Source organism: Neopsephotus bourkii, unplaced genomic scaffold (genome assembly GCF_033783945.1).
Source record: "Neopsephotus bourkii isolate Nb327-2 ecotype Australia unplaced genomic scaffold, CSIRO-AGI_Nbou_v1 NB_1630, whole genome shotgun sequence".
NCBI lineage: Eukaryota > Metazoa > Chordata > Aves > Psittaciformes > Psittacidae > Neopsephotus > Neopsephotus bourkii.
The window spans coordinates 5,425,161-5,437,622 of record NW_026902105.1 but is presented as its reverse complement, the minus strand read 5'-3'; positions in this window follow the sequence as shown (position 1 = coordinate 5,437,622).

The window sequence follows — 12,462 nt, the reverse complement described above, 5'->3', positions numbered from 1 at the left end:
ATTAAGACAATCAGTTCATAAAACCTTGTGGTGCACTATCACATCCTAGTCCTAGAAGACAGAGGAAAGATTCTTTGACAAACACTGTACATTCTGAGCCATATATGGGAACACCACTACCTCTCACTAGCTTTATGAATGCAATTGTGTGAGTTTATGAAGTGTGCTTAAAATTACTTGGAAGTATTTACTTAGCTAGGAAAATAAACTGTTTCAATACTATGGAAAAACTAAGTGAATATTTAGTGTTTTGATTTTTGTTTTAAAATTATTTATGTTATGAAGGAAGAAAAGGAAAGAAAAACTCGGCACAGGGTGTGGATCCAACAGACCAAAACAACCAGGGATTTAGCATGGATAGTATTGCAGGTATACATACTTTTGCAGGAGAAAGATCATGCTACAGGTGCTACACTTCAGAACATGCAAGGAAGGTGAAATCCTTGACCAGATATATTAGTTCAGAAAACAGACAAGGTGTTTATTTTCTTTAATCTCAGTCAATAAGAAGGAATAAAGTATCTCTGAAAACAGGATCAGTGTTCTACTGGATGGAGAATAAAGTGTAACTGATCAATGGTTGTCTCCATCAAGATGTATTTAGCTGGGATACTTCCCTTCCAAATTGTCCTTTCTGAAGCTAGTAAAAGTTGAAAGGTGGATGGATATCTGTGAAGATAATCTTTAAGGTGTGTGTGCTGTTTTCACAGCTATTAGATCAAAGCCCCTTACTGAACTATTTTATTATCAGACTTATAAATCAGCCTCAGTTCATTTTACAGAGATTAGTACTGCCATCAATTACATGCATTTAGGACTAATGGTTTTACAGGAATGTTAATAGTACAACATCATTTCCTGAAAACCAGCCCTGAAGACTACTAAAAGGCTATTAATTGCTATATGTAGCATGCAGGATTATTTGTTTCTGGTTTTAAATAATCAGTAAGTTGGCATGTAAGTACATTTCCAACCAGTTAAACTTCATGGATATCAGATTTAATAAAAACAAAACCATTTATAAGCTATCTTTTCCAGCTTTACTTCATAAGCATAGTCTGAGTAAACCACAGACAATTGTGCTGCTGCCCTTTGAAGTCCCTATGGTTTTTCTACCGCACTCCAGACACTGCCACCATCCCTGCAGGGTGGTGGTAAGGGAAGATTCTGTCCTCAAGCAGAAGACACCTTGCCAGGTGGGGACAGGTGTCTGCTCTCATCTTGGTTGCTCAGGTAGCAGTGATGGATGCAGTGCTGAGACCTCAACAAAGCACAAATGGCACAAGCTTGAGGGGTGTGCAGAAAAGGAAGTTTTGTGTGTAGGGTGTGAATCCCACTGCAGATATCCTTTGGGCTCTGGCTCATCCCATACCTCAGAAATTATCAAGCACGTCCTAAATTTAGTAAGGCACCTCCCAGTTCACTATCCAGACCCCTGCTAATGCAGTAAACGTTCTCTCAGGTGCACAGATTTAGGTCCAGGAGTGCATAATACAAATTGCTAAATAGGATGTTCCTCCTTTTGTGCTGAAAACAATTGCCTACCCCACTCAGACCTACCCTTAACCCATACTAAGTGCTGCAGTTCTGTTTCTGAAACACTAAATATCAAAACAACCAAGGCTCAAGATGTGAATGTTACACGAGTTCATCTTATCTCCTTCCCCTTTCTGTGTCATGAACCTGAGACCTCTGCTCATTAGTTTAAGAGGCTGTTTACACACAAGAGGAGGGAGGAAAGACAGATCCTTTGAATCCTGCAGAACTACACCAATTTCCACCAGCTGAAAAGAGAGTCCCAAGGTAGCTGTCAGGCAGTCATTAATGAACTTCTATCTGGAGTGTAAACCAAACTTCAGATCTCAAAAGCTGAGAGCTACTCAGCTTCCATTAGGTCACATATTTATAATTACCTCAAAGGAGGTAGAAAATATCCAAGGAAAATCATAATTACCTCTCATAACACATCCCTGGGATGCAGCCTCTAGTCTTGTCAAGCAATGGTTGTACAGTTTCTTTCACAGTTCTTAGTAAACCATGCAGACTAAATGAATTTTGGTAGGTTGTAGGCATCATTTTACAGCTGAACCTTTATGTCAAGCCTTCATTCCAGAGTGTTTCAATATTACAGTGACCTTCATATCCCCCTTCAGATTGAATCTGTTACCCTCAGTGAGTATAAAGGCTATAAAGAAGCACCTGATCATAAAATCCACTTGGAATGCTTTCTTAAACCTCCACCAATTATCCATTGAAAATTCCGCTTTTTACAGGCTTACCCTCCTAATGAAAACTGAATAATAGTGTATTTTTTTAAACTTTTTTTGGAGAAAAGTCTTGAGAACTTAAAATAATCATTGATTGATGTGACTAGATAAAAGCATCTGAGTACTTCCATGGATGATAAGACACATCACCTGTTGCTTTGTAAGCAAGGATCTGCTCTAAAAGGAAATATGTGGATGGTCTGACAATCTCCCAATCTCCCTATCTCTGACAATCTCCCTGCCTCAGAAAAGAAAAATAATTGATATGATACTGATAATATGAAAAAAAAATCGGCTTCATTCAGAGGAGGCTGAGTTGCATCAGGATTAGGTCTTTAACAGGAAGTCTTTTACTTTGCAAGGAGCTCTGACACTGTAAGAAAACACACACCAGAAGTCACTGCAGCAGTTTCCAGTGAGTCACCCTGCGAAAGCCCAGTGTAACTGGGAGGTGTGAGGCTTTGGCAAGCTTAAATCAGCCCAAGCCGGGAAGCTGAACCATGAGGAAAAAATAGCAGCTCAGGAGAGATTTTGGTTCAGTACTGTGGCCTTTAAAATAGACAAAATATGGACACTTTGTCATTTTCACTTGCTGCTCTCCCCTCAAAATAAAGTGAGAGCTAATCTCTGTGCTCTTAAAGAACAGCTCTTGACTTCATTTGATTCTGCCATTATCACCTAATCACCCTGTTCTCCTAAGGAGCCCTGACAGTCCTTTATGCAGCCAGCACCTGGAGCTTTTCTCCAGTTTTGTTGTAAACTGCTCTAAGTGCAGCATCTGCCCTTGGTGCCCCCAACACCAGGCTCAGAGCTGTCTGTAGTGACCTGCCTCCATGAGGTCTCTGACCTTATCTTCTTGCCTCATCATCTTCCATTTATCTGAAACTCTCACACAGCTGATCATGATCCTTTTCTCCTAATGCTGGCCAATTCTACACCTCCTTTTGGAATAATTTGTCTCCAACATTATGCAGAGAGAAAACTTCCAAAGCAGTTTATTTTCCGGTTGCCTTCTCCCAAGTAAAGGAGCACTGCATAGCACATGGTCTGTGTGACTCTAAGTGCTCTCCCCTTGCTTGTATATCTGTGGACCTTCTCCTCAAAGTTTGCTCTCAAATAGCTTCAAACAGGCAACAGAAGTGCTCGTAGCTAACTAGATATATGAGGAGTGACAAGACAAATCACACAGCCCTTGGCTGCAACCTTTTCCCTGGTCTTCTCACACAATTGACTGTTTCCATTTACTTAATGCATTATTTTATCTACTAATAATTTAATCTGTGCCATGGAAAAACATGTCATGTGTTGTAAGAGATCCCAGTGTGAAAATTACATCATTCTGTAATACATACAGGCCTTTGCAACTGTTAACCAAAAAGGCCAGCATTCATGTAAATCATCTCTACTACTGCAGGCATAATGTCACACTTTCATTTCATCCTGGAGAGCAGATGGCTCTGGGGAGACCTGGTAGCATCCTTCCAGAACCTAAAGGGGGCCTAAAAGAAATCTGGAGAGGGACTTCTTACAGGAGCATGTTGTGACAAGACAAGGGGGAATGGATTTAAACTGGCAGAAGGGATATGAGGAAAAAATCTTCCCTGTGAGAGTGATGAGACACTGACACAGGTTGCACAGAGAGACTGTGGCTGCCCCATCCCTGGCAGTGTTCAATGCCAGGCTGAACAAGGCTTGGAGCAACCTGGTCTAGTGGAAGGTGTTCCTGCCCATCTCAGAGGGCTTGGAGTTGGATGAGCTTTAAGGTCTCTTCCAACCCAAACCACTCCATGGCTCAGTGATTCATGGCAATGAAGTTCCTCCAGATCAGAAAGCTCAAGAATTAGTTATGGTTACCAGTTTCAGAGAAGATAAAACCAAGAAGTCCAACCTGACAAGTTTGAAATAATCTGAAAGAGAATAGCACTGCACAGAGAAGAGGAAAATTCTTCTTCAGTCCCAGGCTAAACACCTAAGGCCAAAGATGAAATTCAGCTACTACATGTCCCAGGAGGCAATGACATTTCTTGTTTCAGTTTTCACAGTGCTAAATGTTTGCTAACGGGTGTCTGCACAGTCCTGCTCATGCCAGGGTGCACCAGGACCTGCAGACCAGGACAGCCAATGTCTGTATCCTCCCTTCCAGCTGCCCCCTGATTATTTCATTGTCTTGTCCACCTACAAGAGAAAACGCTCCCTCTGCCAGGATGTAGGAGAGCAAACCCCAACTCCTCCCTTCAAACCTGACTGGAACCACAAAACAGAACGGAAAGGAGCTGCTGTATTTTGACAGAAGGAAGCGGCCACGGACTGATTTCCAAATGTCTTGCTCACACTGCCTTTCAGAGGAGAGTTGAAGGCCACATGCAGGAGAGAGGCTAATTTTCACACTGCAAGGCAAAGTATGTGATATGGAACTCACCCTTTGTCCTCAGCGTATTCCATTTGCAGGGAGAGAGTCTGGTCAAGGCAGCCATGTCAGCTTCATAGATACCTGTCTTTGCTCCATGCTTCAGCAGAGAACCTAAGGATTTCATTCAGGGATGTTATTATGATTTGGAGACGCTGTTATAGTCCTATGGCTGTGGGGTCTCCAGAGGAGATTAGAGCACAAGTAACTTCATTCAAAAGCATTACAGAATCCATGCAGCACCAAATACCTTTCTTAACCAGGGGCATCCAAACTGTACTTAGAGCTTGCTTGTCCAACTCACTATCACAGCTAATAAAAATGGATATATTTTTAGTCTAGCAACTTTAAAAGCAAAGTCAACAGCTGAGAGACAAAATATATTAATTCTGAGACCAGTTTTTGGCAGGACTGAAGAGACTACTGAGATTGCCTGAAAAGTCTCTGGAAGCTCAGCATTGTCCTAGCAACCATGAGAATGACATTAAAGAGAGCAGATACATACCCCGTCCAGACCACAAACCCCACATGTACTGAACCTCAGGTCCACTGGGCTCTTTTGAAACAGATGACATTATTTTCCATCTTTTTAAATTTCCAGCTTTTAAATTATCCTAGCTTCTCTGAGCCGACATAAATCTAGACAGTGAGCTAAACATGGAGACAGGAGAAATATATCCAGCTCTTCAATTCCCTGTTGAATGCTGTGATGGGACTTGAACTGGGAAGAAGTTTGAAGTGAGGCTGCTCCAGACTTTTTGTGAGGACAGCGTACCAAAAGACCTCCAATCCCTAAAGCATTTTTTTTTATTACAGAACAAAATAATGAACCAAACATTAAATTCAGTAAATAGGAGAAATCTTGGAATGTCTGGATGGTACAGATTAAATAAAAGGCTTTAAAGCAGAGCTCCTTGGTGTTCTTGCAGGATGGGATAGGTTTCCTGAGCCATGATAGCTTATGTCATCCTCACTGTTACTCACAGCTCCTTGCTTTCAGGAGCCTCTGGGGCCTTGCTTTGCTGCAGACAGCCTCATTGTTCCTCAGTGATCCCAGCTGAAGGCCTCCTGAGCACCCATCCAGCAGCTGCCATGGGGCAGCTACCAGCGGGGACCCCTACCCTGTGCCTTGGCCACTGGGCTGGTGGGATGGCTGTCAAGGCGAAACAGTGCTCACCTCTGCTCCCATGTTAGGAGCCCTCTCACTTGGCTTCTGGCTGGTTCAGGGATGCTGGGAGCCATAGAATGAATAAGAGTGATTCTTGAGAGATTTCCTTTCTTCTCACAGTACAGAAGAAGAGGAGCCCTGCTTTTTATATGCAACAGTAGAGATGCTGGTGTTCTTACTCTGAAATCAAGAGAGAACATGAAATCTGTCTTCTGATTTTATTTGCATTAGTCATAGACAGATGAAGGTGAAAGAAGCAAAGGAGGAAAATGCAGGACTGGCTTTAATCTCAGCAGGGAGACTGCTAGTGGAATATAAAAGTCAGCAGGGTCCAAGTTTCATTCTAATGACTATATAGTAAATTGATAGAAAGTGGAACAGCCTGGAGCAGTGGAAACAGAAAAAGAGTACCAGGTGAGCAAAAAAGGTGAGAAAAAGAGTACCCCAGAGAACCAAATGAGATAGTAAACTTTGGGCTATCTCCAGTTGAGCAGATACAGATTTGTAAGCCAGAGCCCTACATCCGAGGAAATGGGTTGTCCATGTGCTGCAGTGGATGGGACAAGAGAAAAGGGCCTTGGGGTGGGAGACAAATAGGTGTTCTCAGGCAGTGCCTGAGTGAGCAACAGGGAAACCAGGAGGGGAAAGGAAAAGCCCAGTTTGGGATGCAAGAGGTGTCATGCAGCCTAGCACAGCACATACCTGATACAAAACATCAGACACCTCCCAGGTATAGCTGACAGTGTGAGTTCAGACAGCTCCCAGATGGGATTTTGAAAAAATTTGGCCTTTTTCTGGAGCACACTGAGGGCTGTACTGTGGCTGCGAAGGTGCAGAGTGAAACCATCTCCTGATGTAGCTCCAGTTCATCTTAGAAAGGTTTCTGTGGAATAAGGCACAAGAGAAAGCCATCTGCTGTCAGCCAGCTCAGTGCTGGTGGAAGCTTATTCCCCAGATTACAGGTCTATGCTCTTCTGTCAGGCCCTGGTGACTGAGGACGATAAATACAATGTTCCTCTGTCCTCCAAGTGCCTACGTACTGCACTGAGCAGCCTTGGCTCAGCTCCTGAGAGCTTTCTAATACAGACAGTGCAGAAGGCAGAACTGAATTAAATCCACTGTAATGAGTAATAATACTTCTGGTCTGGTGATGTTAATGAATGTGAAGAGTATGTCTCTTGGAAGACATGTCAGGATTACCTGAAGGAGGATTAGTTTGTTCCACAGCTCACACGCACCAGTCATTTAGCTCCTCGTGTATCCCTTCGCAAAGTAATTTTAATGATCCTTGATTTCTACTTTCTGCATGAATTTATTATCACAACAGATTAATTAATTCTAGGCAAATTAATTAATTACATCCAGAGCAATTCCTAAAGACAAGGATTCATGTATTTACATCTTTCCAGTATTTCAAAGGTGTTTGAAAGTTTTGTATTTTTTTTAAACACAAAGTTTCAGGAAAAATAAACAGCAAATATTCACCATGTCATTTGGACTCAGTTTGGTACACTGGGCCTTCACAGTGCAGCTCAAAGCTCTCTGGGGCCACCATCTTTCCTAATACTTGAGAAGAAATGAGACTGTGCCACTCCACAGGGAAACTCAGTATTCACTCAGGAATTCAATGTCTTTCAGGGAAAGAAAACCTGTATGTATCATCACAGCAGAGATGGATTCATTTCATCCTTACCTCTTACTGACTCCATATCAAAATCAGCTGGGTTTACACATAATTCAATGGGACTTATGACTTATTCCTGGACAGTCCTGGAGATGTGGGAACTACAATCAAACACTTCAGCTCTGAGAACTGTATGACAGATTTCTTCCTTAAGAAGGATTGGTTCTGGATGTAATGATGACAGTGGGAGAGTCTAGCTTATGGACTACGGTTTCATCTGCAGAACAGGTCATCATTCATGATGGCTCCCATATGCTATGCGCCAAACATTGTACAAACAGACACTGTTTACACCGGGATGGAGAGCAGAGGCTGAATATCAGATCTTGTTTCTGCCTTTTCCTTTGGAATGTTGATATGTTACAAATAAGAATATTAATTAAAATGTTTGTAGTTAATGCACTGCTAGCACACTGCTGTTACTGTCACATCAAAGCTATCATTCTGCTTAAATGAACTGCAGTGATGAATTAATTAAAGTCTGCTATGTGAAGAACTGGAAATCACATCTGTGCAGGATGTTTATGACACAAAAAACGATTTGAGGAGTTTGGGACCAATTACCACATCCTAACAATAATATTTAAGAGAGAGGCAACACAGTCATTTTCCACAGGCTCATCTGCACACCTCCTTCTTGCACCTGCACAGGGCAGTGGGCAGGCAGCACAAGCAATGGAGCAGCAGAGGCAGACACAAAGGAGAAAGAGCTAGTGGAGCTTTGACTCAACATCCCCGAAGCTTCAGCCAATGCAGCTGAGAGGATGGGAGCAGGTAATAAACTGACCCAGAAAATAGACGGTGGCAACCTTGTTCCTCCCCCCAGGAGAAATGGGGAGCAGGAACTGAATTGTGACTTTCATTGGCAATTTGATCTTTGCTGCATTCCCGAGGCAGTGAGACCATGCCCTGCCCCTCACCTTAGTGTGGACTGCAAAGTGACTGCTAAAGGAGATAACCAGCTGTAGGTCTTTCAGAGAGCCTGAATTTAATCCCCCCAGTGAGGGCATTCAGTTATGTATTTAGAAAGGAAAAAGGTTACTACATGGTATAAATCCTTGCTTGATAACCCCAAAGCTAATGGGGAAGGCATTCGGTAGTAAACTACAGTCCTTGGACAAAGACATCTGTAACCAGACCGGAGCTCTATGATTAAACTCAAATTCACAGATTGGTTACATGCAGCTAATTTTATTCATTGAGAATACATGACCCCCCTAAGCGGATGTTTAAATTAAATAAGAATATTGATGACAAATGTTCAAAATGTAAGACAGATGCCTGCAACTTTTGGCATGAAATTTGGAACTGCCAAGAGGTTTGAGAATACTACTCTGGGGTCATTAGGAATCTGGATATCCAAAATGTTCCCCAGCTGCTGATCTCTTCAGAGGCTGCTATACTTGGTCCTGTAAAAATATAAAATCAGTGCAGTAAGTGATGCCATATACATTGCTGGACTGGTAGAATGCATAAGCAAATGAAGAAACTTTCCCTTTTTTCAAGGAAAAATGCAGCGAAAAGAAGGCTGCCGATCCAAATCTGAGTTCAAAAATAAAAGTGTAAAAACAAAAAAAATCCCTGTTTCTTTAACAAATGGATGGTTGAACTGTCTAGATCTGATCTTTCCCACTGGCATGAAAGCCCAGGTGTGATCAGTGGTAGCTCAGTTGCGTGTTGTGGTGGTGTTTGCTTTGGTGGCTAATATCACCACCGTGCCACTGCTGGCTGCCCCTCACTGCTCAGCTGATTTCTATGGGAAGCTCTTCCTTAGATAAAATAAACAGAATCAAAACAGAAGAGAATGAGGATGAAGGTTTAGTCTTTACCCCACAACAGACATGAGGTAGAAATCCACAAGGTATGTGTGTGGGTCTGATCTGAGGCCCAGGAAGTTATGGGAAAGTATAGCATGTTATTTTAATTAGTTTCAGACTAGATTCATTATTGCAATGCTATAAATAAAGTAGAGACACTTTGTGTGGATCAGACATCAGACCAAAACTGGGAATAAACTCCACGTTTTCTGAATCTGCTCCTAACTACCAGATAATACAGTTTTTCCAGTCCTGAGTCCCAAAGCTCTTTTACCTACTGATTTGATGGGAGCTCCAGATTTTGCTTAGCCATGCCAGGCTGCCATACACGGGGCGTTCAATCACAACCCAACACGTACCACTGCTTGCCCAACCAACCTGGGAAAAACTTGCTTCAATTTATGGAGTTATGCAATCTGTCATTTCTCCACTCTGCTCTCGTGAGACCTCACTTGGAGTATTGTGTACAGTTCTGGTGTCCTCAACATAAAAAGGACATGGATCTGTTGGAACAAGTCCAGAGGAGGGCCACGAGGATGATCAGGGGACTGGAGCACCTCCCATATGAAGACAGGCTGAGAAAGTTGGGGCTGTTCAGCCTGGAGAAGAGAAGACTGCGTGGAGACCTCATAGCAGCCTTCCAGTATCTGACGGGGCCTATAGGGATGCTGGAGATGGACTCTTCATTAGGGACTGTAGTGTTAGGACAAGGGGTAATGGGTTAAAACTTAAACAGGGGAAGTTTAGATTGGATATAAGGAAGAAGTTCTTTACTGTAAGGGTGGTGAGGCACTGGAATGGGTTGCCCAGGGAAGCTGTGAATGCTCCATCCCTGGCAGTGTTCAAGGCTAGGTTGGACAGAGCCTTGCGTGAGATGGTTTAGTGTGAGGTGTCCCTGCCCATGGTAGGGGGGTTGGAACTTGATGATCTTAAGGTCCTTTCCAACCCTAACTATTCTATGATTCTATGATTGTGGCTACAGTAGAACTAGGCATTCTAAAAGGACATTGAGGTGTTCAGTGTCTCATTTTCCTGCCAACAGGAAGAACAATTTATCCACTCATACTATTTCATAGCTAGACTGATAACTGGGAATAAAAAAGGTGTGTGTTACTAATACCAACTTTTTCCTAAGGTTGTATAAATACAGGCCAAAACTACGGGGGAAAAATAAAATTCTTCAGTTTAACAAAAAAAAAAAAAAAAAAAAGGTAAAACGCCTCTTCTCTAAACTAGATGGATGTTTAGTTTTCCATAATGGCCACTGGCAGATTTCTCAGCAATTTGTTTTAATAGTGCACACTTTCTGGCAATAAAAAGGAGATAGCAACTAATATAATTAAGTCTGCAAAACAACCTCTACACTGAAATGTGTCTCCCAGCCGAACAAGCATAGGACTGTTCATTACAGTGCTCTCCAGGAATAACAAAAACAATTCCCAAAAATGCATTATTAATGGACATTCCCAGAATTAACGATAAAACAAACCAGATGTTCTCTTACATTTGTCTTATAAATGCAAAGTCAATATGCCAAACCAAAAACCCATCTTTGGAAAGCTACATTCTATTTATGAAGGCACTTTGACTGTATTTCCCTTTACTATACCAGACAGAATTCCTTATCTATAGTCTAAGGCAACCTAGTTATGAATTTATATCTATAAGCTAAAAAAGAGGCTAATGCCAAGAGGAAATGTAGGTGAAATGTAGGATTTTACATAGCCTCCATTTACTATAGAGGTGTGCATTTCAAATTAGACACTTTTTTTTTTTGTAAAACAGAAAAATACAATATTCTTAATGCAAAAAACCCCAAACCACTCCAGTGATAACCCTTTACTATAACAAATCTGCTCAAAACATAGTTTAATACTAAAAGACCTTCCCGAAATAAGTTTTATATTAGTAGGTAATAGTTTGATATTTATCCTTTACAGAACATGAGTACTCACATGCAATGGATTTTATTCCCCCTGAGTAAAGGCTGCAAAAGTCCACTGAAGCCGATAGAAAGCAAATACTACTGATAAAGAAAAGTACACAGCAAATTATGCTTATGCTAATACCTTAATGTAATAATATCTAACATGGTGGGCCATCTGGTGTAAATCATTGTAGCTCTGATGAAGTCAATGGACCTGGAGCAATTTGCATCAGCTGAGGGCTTGGACTACTGTACAGTATTTCTTAAGAGATATTTTTTTTAAGAAACCCATTAAAAAAAAATTCTTTTGAAAAGTTACAAGTGTGTGTTAGAAGTCAAGAGTGGACAGTAGTCAACCACATGGGCTGACAGCATAAACTGACTACCTTTAGTAAGTAAATAACATTAGAAGAACATACAGGATTTTAAAGCAAGCATTAGGTTCCTATTTTGTATAGATACTTGAGTCCAACTGCTGTTATTTTTAATTATTGAACAGCGTGTGGTTTTCATTTTCATTACTAACACTTTCAGCTGCCAAAAGACAAACAGAAGGGCATGGCAGCATTTGTGCTGAAGGATGCTGTAATGACAGGCTCTACTGCAATATTGTGCCCAGAAAGACACAGAGCCAAAGCTACCAAAGAAAAGGTAGAGGTAATTTCTCACTTTGTGAACTTCATTAACATGAAGTGGGTTGTTAGGGGTGTTTTTTTTCAGCATCATTCTTATCTCTGTAATGATCACTAGATAATGCCAACATCATGTCCAAAGACTCAGAGACTTTTACAATCCTTTCGGCTTCTTGCAAAGCATCCATGCTGTGAGGTGTCATCTGCCCTGCTGCTCCATCTGGCCGGGGCACTGTGCCCTCGGCCCTGACACCCAGATATCCAGTCTAAGTAACACTGCAAACTCTCTTTCTCATTATTGCTCCTTCTCTTGTCAGGTTCATGAGATGAAATGCCTGCTAAAGCCTTTCATCACTTTTGGATTACCCTGTTGCACCCTTGGAGAAGTGAACAGTCTTCCTGACCTTGCAGGACCAGAGTAAGACCACCTCCATACTCTCAACTCGGCAGGCCTTGGAGAGCTGAACATTTCTGAGCTCCAGGACAGTTCACATGCTTTTAACAGAGGGCTGAACAGTGCACAGCCCACTTTGGGGTCTCAGTGCAAGGATGGTCCAGAC